The 12,165-nt window shown below is 51.4% G+C and overlaps 1 pseudogene; it reads right to left on the bottom strand.

Moving 5' to 3' along the window:
• Nucleotides 1-2,029, bottom strand: part of LOC144219766 (succinate--CoA ligase [ADP-forming] subunit beta, mitochondrial-like) — a 3,186-nt pseudogene extending 1,157 nt beyond the window's left edge.
• Nucleotides 2,030-12,165: the final 10,136 nt, after the last annotated feature.

Genomic DNA, 12,165 nt, shown 5'->3' with positions numbered 1-12,165 from the left:
CCCCCTTGAGAACTTCCTATTCACACGGGACCTTGAGATGACCTTTCCGTTGTTACTGCACAGCAGCGTTCCCTCTGGGATACCGTCGCTCACAGACCGATCCTTGACTGCACATTCTGCCCTCTTCTTCCTTGCGCTTGGTGAGCAGCTTCTTCCCAATCACCTGTGAGGCACCCGCTTTTGCTTCTTCTGGAGAGAACACCATCGTCCCGCCTCCTGTGAGGCCACAGGAGGCCCTCTTCCTCTACCACCAGCTGAAACCTGTGCCTGGACCGCAGCATCATTCGCACCTAATTTCTTGGCAACCGCATAAACATCTGGTGATCTGGCCACGCGTCCTTTGGGGATTCTGACAATTCCATACCCGTGGATGCGTGTAGGGAGAGCTAGCTTGTGTGGCTGCTGCTGTATTTGGAGTCCGTGGTTCAACAATCCAGAACTTCCCAGCACCGGGGGCGGCGGCCCGCGGGACCCCTAAGGGCGGCTGTGGCCAATGCCGGCTGTAGAAAACGGACGCCACCCTTTCTGAGCCCGGCTGTGTCCCCTCGGCGCCACCGCTGCCGTTCTTACCTTTTGAGGAGGTGCCAAGCAGAAGCAGTAGAAATCTCTTTCCCTGACCTGGGACTGAGAGAGGGGGTAGGTTAGAGGTTAACCAGGGCAGTGAGGTCTTAGGAGTCCCTTTTAGTCCCTTAAAGTCCCCTTAAGACCCCTGATCGTCTCAGAAATGGGGAGTGAGAACTTGGCACAGAGCGGCTCTTTGACACCTTGTGTAACATTTAACTTTCCCTAACTACCAATGTGCCCTGTAGATGGTTCCAGATTTGGGCACGGGAGCGAGGACTTCCCTGGCATCTGTGGGAGTTAGGGGCAGTGCCGGCAGGTGCTAGAGGCTGGTGTATGGAGACGGAGGGAGAGAGAGTGTGTGCGATCAGCCACCATCGTGATGGGGAACGGCAGTGTACCTGCGTCCTTGGGAACCCAGTTTTAAATTGTACCCTTGGGGGAGAGCTTTGTAACTGGAAGAATGAGTCCTCTCCCATCCCTTCCTGCTAGGCTGGGGGGGTGGGGTGGGGGGGGAAGAATGCAAATATAATCCGGTCTTTAGGAGTGCAGATCTTTGTGTCCTCAGAGGCCGGACAATCAGAAAGTGTGTGTGACACGGAAATGCCCCCCCCACCCAGTGCCGGAAACCCCAAGAGACCAGCTGAAAGCAGTGGTTTGGGGAAGTAGCTAAAACATGCCCTAAGGGCCAAGTGCCAACTGGTTTGCTAGAGAAAGGGGCGCACTGCAGGCAGCCAATCCAGCCGGAGGAGTTGGAAGGAGGTGCCTGACTGAGGATGTCAGGGGACACGCGGCGAGAAGTCGTTGTGTTCTCGGGAGGGTGGTGAGGATTGTGGGTAACTGGGAAATACGCTGAGATAGCTGGTCCCCAGCTCTGGTGAATTGTAGCCTCCGGGGAACAGCCTTGTGTTGCCAGACCTTCCTCTTTGCCATTCTGTTTGTTTTTGTTTGGAGGCGCAATTGAGTGAGGGACAGAGAGAGAGAAGCAGGGTTCACCAATGTGGGACTCGAACTCGGGAACCGTGAGCTCATGACCTGAGCTGAAGTCAGATGCTTAACGGACTGAGCCACCCAGGGGCCGTCTTTTTGTTTGTTTTTAAGACGAGCTCGAAGTCTGGATGTTTATGTGGAATCTCCCAGTTTCCAAAAGGTGGCTTGCATTTTCTTATACTGTACGTAGGACAGACAAAACCAGTTTGCAGACTGGAACTGGCCCATAGGCTACCCAGTCGCAGGTTCCAGCCCAGCTCTGGCGCCAGCAGTGACCGGCAGCGATGGCCGGCACCGGGAAAGCTACTGCACGCTCCCCCTCCTTTGTGTTGCTACGTGCTGTGTGCTCTGGGGATGCGCCTTGACTTACCATAAACCATGACACCCCTCCCCCTGGGGCCCGGGGGTTGATGGCGGGAGTCTGACGTGACATTGGACTTCGGTGTGAACGGGGTCCTCTGACGGATCCCGAGCCCATGCCGCAGTTGGGTGGGTGTGTGGGGGTGACTTACACACCAAAGCTCTGGAGTCCAGCTTTTTTAATACTTCTTGGGCCTGGTGACCGGACAGTCCCCAGCCCTGCTGCGGACCCTGCCGTCCTCAACAGGACTACCTGGGGAGGGCCCCCTGCTACTGGTGAGCCCGTGAGATATCCTCGGGCAGAACTGAGACCCAGATGACACAGGTCACACAGTGAAAAAGTGATTCTCTTTTCCAAGTATCTTCCAGTCCTTCTGAGGACCTCAAGACGAATGGCTCAAGTTGTTAGTAGCATCACCTCCTTATCAGCGCCGATCTTACCTTCGTATATATGTTTTGTTTTCTCTTTTTGAGAAAGAGAGAGACAGAGAGCATGAGCAGGGGAGGGACAGAGGGAGAAGGGGAGAGAATCCCAAACGGGCTCCGTGCTGGGCATGTGAGACTTGATCTTATGCCCCTGGGACCATGACCTGAGCCAAAATCTAGACTCAGCCACTCAGCTGGCCGAGGCACCCAGGGAGGCGCCCTGGCCGATCTTCCTTTTACCAAAGATGAGTCACAGACTCAGAGCTTTGGGCGAACGACATTTTTCTAGCTGGTGTTTAAGAGCCTCCACCACCCCCTCCTTTTAAATGTTGTAAAATATAGACAATTGTCATTTTAACTGTTTAGCCACATGGTGTCTTAAGACCCAACCGCAGAAATAGCACAATGTCACTTCTCCATCCTGTTGGTCACAGCAAGTCATTGGCCAACCCCGATTCAGGGGTGAGAAAATAGACCCTGTCTCTTGAAGGGGCCGTGTGGACACAGGCAGGTGTGACTCTTGGGGGGCCGTTACTGTAGCATGCCACCTTCAGGGGACACCTGGGGGCTCAGTCGGCTGAGCATCCGACTTCAGCTCAGGTCATGGTCTCACGGTTCACGGATTTGAGCCCAGCCTCGGGCCCTGTGCTGACAGCTCAGAGCCTGGAGCCTGCCTCGGATTCTGGGTCTCCCTCTCTCTCTGCCCCTCCCCAACGTGTGCTCCGTCTCTCTCTGTCTCTCAAAAAATAAGTAAATGTAAAAAAAACACATTTTTTTAAGACATTTGTGCTTCAGCTCTCAGAATGTAAGTCCCAGAGGGGACAGTTCTCCTATGTGGAGCCGTTCCAGGAAGGCGGAGCCAGGCCCTCTCTGTTGCTTCCCGAAGCTGATTGGAATGGGAGAGGGCTGGTGAGAGCACCCGGTGACCGCACGCAAAGTCTCTTTCGTGCCTCTGGTCCGGGAGGCCGCAGCACCTGTGACTGGCCGTCCCCCTGCGTGCAGTACGTGCCGGGGCCTGCTCTCAGCGCCGTCCACGACCACCCCATTTAGACATCCCACCGCTCTAGCTCATAGTGCTCTTACTGTCCGAGCCTTCCAAGTGGGCACAGACACTGCAAGGTAAGCTGTTGGGTGAAGACCCCTTAGCTGCCGGCACACCCTTTAATCGGGGCAGCCAGAGCTAGGGCTTCTGGGGCTACGGGAAGAGGGAGCCTGGACACCGGGGGCCACTGATCAGGAATCAACCGCCAGCCCTCTCGCTGCTGAGCACATAGTCGACACTGTAACAAGCATTAACTGAAAAACAGTCTTGGATGCCTCCGTGGCACCCAGCTCTGGGTTTCGGCTCACGAAGCATCTGATTCTGGGTTTCGGCTCACTTTCTGATCCTACGGTTCATGGGACTGGGTCCTGCATCAGGCTCTGCAATGAGTCTGGAGCCAGCTTGGGATTCTCTCTCTCTGCCCCTCCCCCTCTCAAAAAAAAAAATAAACTTCAACAGCAACAAACAATATCTGAGGGGCACCTGGATAGCTCTGTGGGTTAAGCGGCCCATTCTTTTTTTTTTTTTTTAAATGTTTATTTATTTCTAGGAGACAGAGAGAGAGACAGCGTGAGCAGGGGAGGGTCAGAGAGAGAGGGAGACACAGACTCTGAAACAGGCTCCAGGCTCTGAGCTGGCAGTCAGCACAGAGCCCGACGCGGGGCTCGAACCCACGAACCGTGAGATCATGACCTAAGCGAAAGTCGGATGCTTAACCAACTAAGCCACCCAGGCGCCCCGGCCCATTCTTGATTTTGGCGCTCAGGTCATGATCTCATGGTTTGTGAATTTGGGCACAAAGCTGACTTGGGATTCTCTCTAAATATTCTATCTAAATAAACAAACTTAAAAACAATCTCTGAGTACTCCCTCCTCTGTGCCTCTCAAGTCCTCCCTGGACCCCAGTGTCCCCAAGCTCTTCCAGAATCACTGTTCCCCATCAGGAGGGGAGGTCTCATCCCTCTCCTTGAACTTGGGTGGGACTCTGGGATCGCTTCAGTAGGCAGAATGTGGTAGAAATGGCACAGCATGACCTTTGAGGCCAGATTATCAAAGTACCCCGTTTCCCCTTGGCTCCCACTCTCAGGCAGAGATGAGCTGTCCCCACCTGGCCCTGCTCAAGTCCAGCTTTGTGTGTCAGATCCATGCAGTCATTCTTTTAAGCTACTACGTTTCAGGGTAATTTTATGCAGCCACAGGTAAGCGGAACACAGGCTAAATGAAGCAGCCCTGGGGCATGGGCTCAGCCGGTCCATAGCTGGTGGCCAGTTCACCCAGGGCATCCCTTCAACAGACACCCAAACGGCGGGAGGGGTCGCTGGGGGCGGATGGGGGAGCGCGGGGACCCGGAGGAGCCCAGCTGACCTGGCTTTGGCTCATTACATGTGTGGCGCCGGGCACTTCTCTGATTCTTAGAGTCATCAAGTGTTCCGCATGGCAAGGGCTGCCAGGAGCTTGACCAGAGGCGACAGATGTAAAATCCCTGGCCTAGTGCCGGGCAGACGGCAATCTGGTGTCGGTAAACACTGGCTCCTTTCCTGGGGAGCGTTCATGGTCAATGAAGAGGGACTCCACTCCTGAAAGGAGAGTAGAGAAGGAAGGGGGTTGAGGGGAAGGGCATGGGCCACAGCCAAACCAGGTTTCATCTGCCTCTGGCAAGCACCGCTGGCTGCCAGCCCATCCATTATCTGTGTTTAGGAACTGAATCCAGAGGTGGGGTCCCTGAGAAGCTTGAACTTGAAGGCTCTTCTCTGCAGAGGCTTGCATGGCTGTAGGCGTTTGTAACATTTGCAGGACCTAAGATGTATTTTTTATTTATTTTTAATTTTTTAAAACGTCTTATTGACTTCTGAGAGAGAGAGACAGCGTGAACAGGGGAGGGTCAGAGAGAGAGGGAGACAAAGAATCTGAAACAGGCTCCAGGCTCTGAGCCAGCTGTCAGCACAGAGCCCGACGTGGACCTCGAATCCATGAACCGTGAGATCATGACTTCAGCTGAAGTCGGACGGTTACCTGACTGAGCCACCCAGGCGCCCCCTAAGATGTATTTTTTAAAAATGTGTCTGGGACACCTGGGCGGCTCAGTTGGTTATGTGTCCCGCTTCGGCTCAGGTCGTGATCTCCGGGTTCGTGAGTTCAAGCCCCGCCTCGGGCTCTGTGCTGACAGCTCAGAGCCTGGAGCCTGCTTTGGATTCTGTGTCTCCCTCTCCCTCTGCCCTGCCCCCGTTTGTGCCCTGTCTGTCTCTCTCAAAAATAAACATTAAAAAATAAAATAAAATAAAATAAAAGCATCTAGGGGCACCCAGATGGCTCAGTCGCTTACACGTCTGACTCCTGATTTCGGCTCAGGTCATGATCTTATGGTTCATGAGTTCAAGCCCCGCGTCTGTGTGGAGCCTGCTTGGGATTCTCTCTCTCCCCGCCTTACGCCCTCTCCCACTCGCACTCTTGTTCTCTCTCTCAAAATAAAGAAAGAAATTTTTTTCAGAAAGGGAGAAGAAAATCATCTAAGCTCATTTAAAGGAAATTGGGAACAAAGACTAGCCCCAGGCTAGTTGCCCAAGGACTCAAAGCGGAAGTGGTGGCATGTCTGAGATAGCAAACTGAGCGGTCACTAATCTGGCTGCTCACCTGGGCTCCCCCCTGAGGAAACGCGAGCAGGGACTCTGAGTGTGCTGGATTCCAGGGTGCGGCAGGCAGTTCGACTCCTTATCCCTGCCGGCCATGGAAGTGTTATCACCGCGTCTCAAGCTCAGCCCAGCGCCACTTCCTCTCTGGCCTCACCACCCACAAGATAGGTGAGCGAACAGATATGACTTAGGGAGCGCTTGCTCTGTGCCAGGCACTGACTTGAGCGCCTTCCAAGCATTAGCTCATTCAGCCCTCTCACCCACCTAACCGGATAAGGCCCGTGAGTCGCTCCACCTTACAGACGAGGAAACTGAGGCTCATGGAGCTCAAGTAACCTGCCTGGCCTCACCCCGCTGCTGTGCCCCATGCTTCCTTCATAGCACATCAGTGCACTGAGTAACTTGCATCCCCACCAACCCTAATGATTTAGGAACCACTGGAAGGAAAGGACGGTGTCCTCTTGGGCTATGGTCCCCAGAGCCAAGCTCGGGCCTGTGTATGCAGCAGGTGCTCAGTAAATGCTCGTAAATCTCATCTGCACTTTCCTCTCACATCAGAGTCCTCTGTTCTCAGAGGTCTAATCTAAGAGGCTGCTGGCTGAGGCCCTCACTTGTGTGGGCTCTGGGGGGCCCCTAGCCATGCATTTCTTTGGTCACCTGTTTTAGTGAAGTAGGGATTCATTTTCTTAAAGATGCCCCCCCCCCCGATTTTTAATTCAGGTCCCACAAACTCTGCATGAGGTGCCCCGTTGAAAACGCAGATATCAGACTTCCCTCCAAACTCCGCAGCCCCAGGCCCTGGGAGAGATTCTGGGCTCACCAGAGTTTGAGTATCAGCTAGCTAAGTGTTTCCCGCCTCCCCCCACCCCTTCCGCTCTGGCTGTGCTTTTGTGCTTCAGGACTTCCAGGAGAATCATTGTTCTAGAGTGGCCACCCTCATACCCTCCTTTCTTTTTTTAGAAAGCTGTGGATTCCAGTAAGTGGAAGTTCAAATAGTTTTGATTCCTTTTCAGCANGCAGGCATCCTCTCTCTTTCCCCTTCCCAGCTAAGCCAACATGCCCCCCACCCCCCCCAACCATTCCTTCTAAATACATGTTCAGTTTTTGAGTCCTGCTCTGGGAAGGAGTCAGGGTCAGCAGCCTCTGCAGAGGAAGGTCAGGTCTGGGGTGAAGGCGGAGCTCACGCCGGGTGCCCGACAGACACCCCACGGGAGCCTGGCGACCTTTCATTTGCCCTGTAGTAACCCCGGCACAAGAGCCCGTTGGAAGCCTCTGAGCCTTCACTGAGAGGAGACTAAGAAAAATGGGGAGCTGGAGGAGGCGCGTCCCCGAAGCAGTGGGGAGACCTAAACGGAGGTGGTCCCAACCGGGCTGGAAGATCACCACCGGAGGGGACTTCATATTGCCTGGCCTCTTCTCCGGGAGGCGGTAGCGCCCCCTTATTCGCGGTTTCTGTTACTCGCGGGCACTGTGGTCCAGAAGCAGACCATCCTCACTCGGGCTTATTGTCGGGAGGTCAGGGGTAGCCTTGACTCTCTTCAGCTCGCTTGAGAAGGGGGAGTACAGTAAAATATTTTGAGAGAGAGAGAAACCACATTCACCTAACTTTTATTATAGTATCGTTGTAATTGTTCTATCTGACTATTACTGGAATCTTTCACCGCGCCCAACGTATCCATTCAACTTTAGCACGCGCACATATGTACAGGAAAAAAACGTAGTATACATACAGGAGCTGGTGTATCTGGGACTCAAACTTCCCTTTGGGGTCCTGGGACATAGTCCCTGACGAAAAGGGGGGAATACCGTATATGGTGTCTTTCCTTAAAAAAAAAAATTATTCGGTTGTTTATTTAGCTCCAAGCCAGATAACGTATAATGTGATACGTATCCAGCGACATACAACAGGACCATTGTTTGCTTTTTACAAAAAAGTTTTAAATTTTGAAATACATAGGGAGTTGAGTTCCTTGGACCTCTCTCAAGCTATCTTTTAGAAATCGAGGTATACTTTGCGCACAAGCGGAAAGTGTACAAGGCGAAGTGTGTAGCTCGGTGAGTTTCGACAGGTACACACACCCAGTGTGTGTGATCGTGTTAGACAGAGAGCACTTCCGTCACCCCAGAAAGATCCCTCCGGCCCCTTCCCAGTGATCTCTCTCCTCGTAGGTTCCTCGTGTCTCATCCAGAACTTCATAGAAAGGGAAGCACGCAGTGTGTACATTTTGTGTCTGCCTTCTTTTTCCAGCATAATACATTGGAGACTTACGTATGATGTTTTTATCAGTGGCGTTCCGTTGTGTGATTGCAATGTGTCCGTCTGTTTGCCTTTTGATGGCTCCTCAGACTATAATGTATAAAGCTGCTCTGAGACTCGTATGCTGGTCTCGGTGTGGACTCATGATTTTATTTACTGTGAGTAAATCCCGAGGAGTGGAATTTCTAGGCCATGAGGAAGATATGTTTCACTTTGGGAGAAACCACCAGAATAATTTCCACCTTGGCTTACAGGACTCGACTAGGATGTGACTAGGGCTTGCTTTTTTTTTTTTAATGTAGTTTATTTATTTCTAGGAGAGAGAGAGAGAGACAGCGTGAGCAGGGGAGGGTCAGAGAAAGAGGGAGTCACAGACTCTGAAACAGGCTCCAGGCTCCGAGCTGGCAGTCAGCACAGAGCCCGACGCGGGGCTCGAACCCACGAACCGCGAGATCATGACCTAAGCGAAAGTCGGACGCTTAACCGACTAAGCCACCCAGACGCCCCTAGGGCTTGCCTTTTTATCCAGTGTTATAATCTCTGCCTTTTGATTGGAGAGCTTAGTCCCTGTCCATTTAATGTCATTGTGGATTCAGTTGGGCTTGAGTTGACTATTTTGTTACTTCTCTTTGTCCAGTCTGTGCTTTCTCCTCTTTTTCTGATTTCTTTTGGGTTAAATGGTGGCATTCTTTAAATACCATCTTGTCTTTTCTACATGTTCTCTTTTCTTTTCTTCTTTTTTTAAATTTTTTTCTTTAACGTTTAATTTATTTCTGAGAGAGAGAGAGAGACAGCATGAGCAGGGGAGGGCAGAGAGAGAGACACACACACACACAGAATCTGAAGCATGCTCCAGGCTCTGAGCTGTCAGCACAGAGCCCGACACAGGGCTCGAACCCACGAACCCTGAGATCGTGACCTGAGCTGAAGTCGGACGCTTAACTGACTGAGCCACCCAGGCGCCCCTACGTGTTCTCTTTTCTTAGCCAGCCTCTGTTTTATTTCTTTAGCAGTTGCTCTAGAATTTACAGTACCCATCATTCAGGAATGAATGCCAGCTCTGTCTGATTGCAAATCATGGGATTTTTCTCACCCACCTTATGGGAGACGCACTAGAACCCTGTGGTAGAGCAGGTGCCCGGGCAGGCAGGCTGTGGGGAGGGAAGGAAGGTTAAAAGGAGAAAACTCACTTCATCCACGTAAATGTATGTGAACTGGGGTTTCCACACAACACCCACGAGAATCTGATCTTTTCGCCAGATTCTGAGGGAGGGCCTCGGACTTTTTCAGGTTTAGGATGCGGTCTCAGGCAGTCTTCTCTAGATCATAAAGGACAGGGGCCCCAACCTTTGCCTGGTTACACAAGAGACGAGGGAGAGGCGGGACGCCGGCTAACCCTTGTGAAGTTCCTGGGTTTTGCCAGACACCTGCCTGCTGAGAGACTGTACCCCTGACCGCCCGCGTTGCAGAAGCTTCTGGATTCCTCACACAGAAGTTGGTGTGATCTACAAAGCTGTACCTCCGACTGCCTGCTGAAAACCTTCTAGGCTACTGAAGCGAAACCTGTACACCCCACATCGGGGTGATACCCACAGATACCCCACTTCTGTTCCCCCGAGGCATATGCATGCGACTGTTGTTCACGGCAGCTTTAGTCATGGCAAGAGTGAAAACAGCACAGATCTCCATCAAAAGAAGGACGAACAGATACGTGGTGGTTTATGTGCAAAGCAATGCCGGGCAGCAAAGAGAAATCTCACACACACAACGCGACATGAAAGAAGTCAGACTCCCAAGTGCACGTGCCGTATAATTTCATTTCTACGAAGCTCAAGACGTCAAATTCGTTTCTAGTGACGGAAGCCAGAAAGGTCATCACTCTTGGGGGTACCGACTGGGGGGAGTCACAAGCGAGCCTCTAGGGGCTGGAGATGTCCTACTTCCTGATGTCTGCAGTGGTTACAGAAATGTGTACCTACACAAAATTTTTCGCCCTGTACACTAAAGATTTAGGCATTTTACTGTATGCAGTTTCTTTTTTTTAAATTTTTTAAAATGTTTATTATTTTTGAGAGAGAGCGAGAGAGCCAAAAGCAGCAGGGAAGGGGCAGAGAAAGGGAGACACAGAATGGGAAGCAGGCTCCAGGCTCTGAACTGTCAACACGGAGCCCCATGCAGGGCTCGAACCCACGAGCTGTGTGATCATGACCTGAGCTGAAGTCGGACGCTTAACCGACTGAGCCACCCAGGTGCCCCAAATGTTTATTTATTTATTTTAATGTTTTATTTATTTCTGAGAGAGAGTGAAAGAGAGACAGCATGAGCAGGGGAGGGTCAGAGAGAGAGGGAGACATAGAATCTGAAACAGGCTCCAGGCTCTGAGCTGGCAGTCAGCACAGAGCCCGACGCGGGGCTCGAACCCACAAACCGTGAGATCATGACCTGTGCCGAGGTTGGACGCTTAACCGACTGAGCCACCCAGGCGCCCCTATTTATTTTTAAGGTTCATCCATGTTGTAGCACTTGTCAGAATGTCCCTCCTTTCTAAAGGCTATATAATATTCCATTCTATATCTATCAATCAATCTATCTGCACACATTATTTTTTGTAAGTTATTTATTTATTTTGAAAGAGAGAGAGTGTGTGATCAGAGGAGGGACAGAGAGAGAGGGGGAAGAGAGAATCCCAAGTCTCCGTGTTGGATCTTATGAACTGTGAGATCATGACTGAGCCAAAATCCAGAGTCAGACACTTAACCAGCTGAGCCACCCAGGCGCCCTGTCTTCACACATTTTTTCACCCCTTTATCCATCAATAGACAGTTGGCTTGCTCCCATCTCTTGGCTGTTACAAATAATGCTGCTATGAATGTGGGTGTTTAGATACCTCTTCAAGTCCCTGTTTTCAATTCTTTTTTTTTTTTAATAGTTTATTGTCAAATTAGTTTCCACATAACACTCAGTGCTCATCCCCACAAGTGTCCTCCTCCATGCCCATCCCCCCACTCCCCCCACATCCATCAGTCCTCAGTTTTTGTCAGCATTCAAGAGTCTCTCACGGTTTGCTTCTCTCCCTTTCCCCCACCATTTCTGCCCTTCTTCTCCCCCTTGTTCCTCCGTCAATTTCCTCCTAATCCTCCTATACGTGCAAACATATGATATTTGTCCTTCTCTGCCTGACTTATTTCGCTCAGCATAACACCCTCAAGGTCCATCCATGTTGCTACACATGGCCAGATTTCATTGTTTCTCATTGCCATGTAGTATTCCATGGTATAGATAAACCACATCTTCTGGATCCATTCATCCGTTGATGGACACTTAGGCTCTTTCCATGTTTTAGCTATTGTGGAGAGTGCTGCTATGAACATTGGGGTACATGTGCTCCTATGCCTCAGCATTTCTGTATCCCTTGGGTAAATTCCTAGCAGTGCTATTGCTGGGTCATAGGGGAGTTCTATTGTTAGTTTCCTGAGGAACCTCCACACTGTTTTCCAGAGGGGCTGTACCAGTTTACATTCCCACCAACAGTGTAGGAGGGTGCCCGTTTCTCCACATCCTCGCCAGCATCTAGAGTTCTCTGATTTCCTCATTTTAGCCACTCTGACTGGTGTGAGGTGGTATCTCCCTGTTTTCAATTCTTCATGGCACATGTGAACTGCTAATGTTGGATTGTGGCGTAATTCTATGGTTAGTTTTTTTTTTAAGGTTTATTTATTTTTGAGAGACAGAGCATGAGCAGGGTAGGGGCAAAGAGAGAGGGAGTCACAGAATCCGAAGCAGACTCTAGGCTCCGAGCTGTTAGCACAGAGCCCGACGCGGGGCTTGAACCCACGGACCACGGGATTGTGACCTGAGCCGAAGTCGGAAGCTTAACCGACTGAGCCCCCCCACCCCCC

Source organism: Crocuta crocuta, unplaced genomic scaffold (assembly GCF_008692635.1).
Source record: "Crocuta crocuta isolate KB4526 unplaced genomic scaffold, BGI_CrCroc_1.0 scaffold149, whole genome shotgun sequence".
NCBI classification, from domain to species: domain Eukaryota; kingdom Metazoa; phylum Chordata; class Mammalia; order Carnivora; family Hyaenidae; genus Crocuta; species Crocuta crocuta.
Note: the sequence above shows the minus strand (reverse complement) of the source record. Positions and strands in the feature narration are given on the sequence as shown.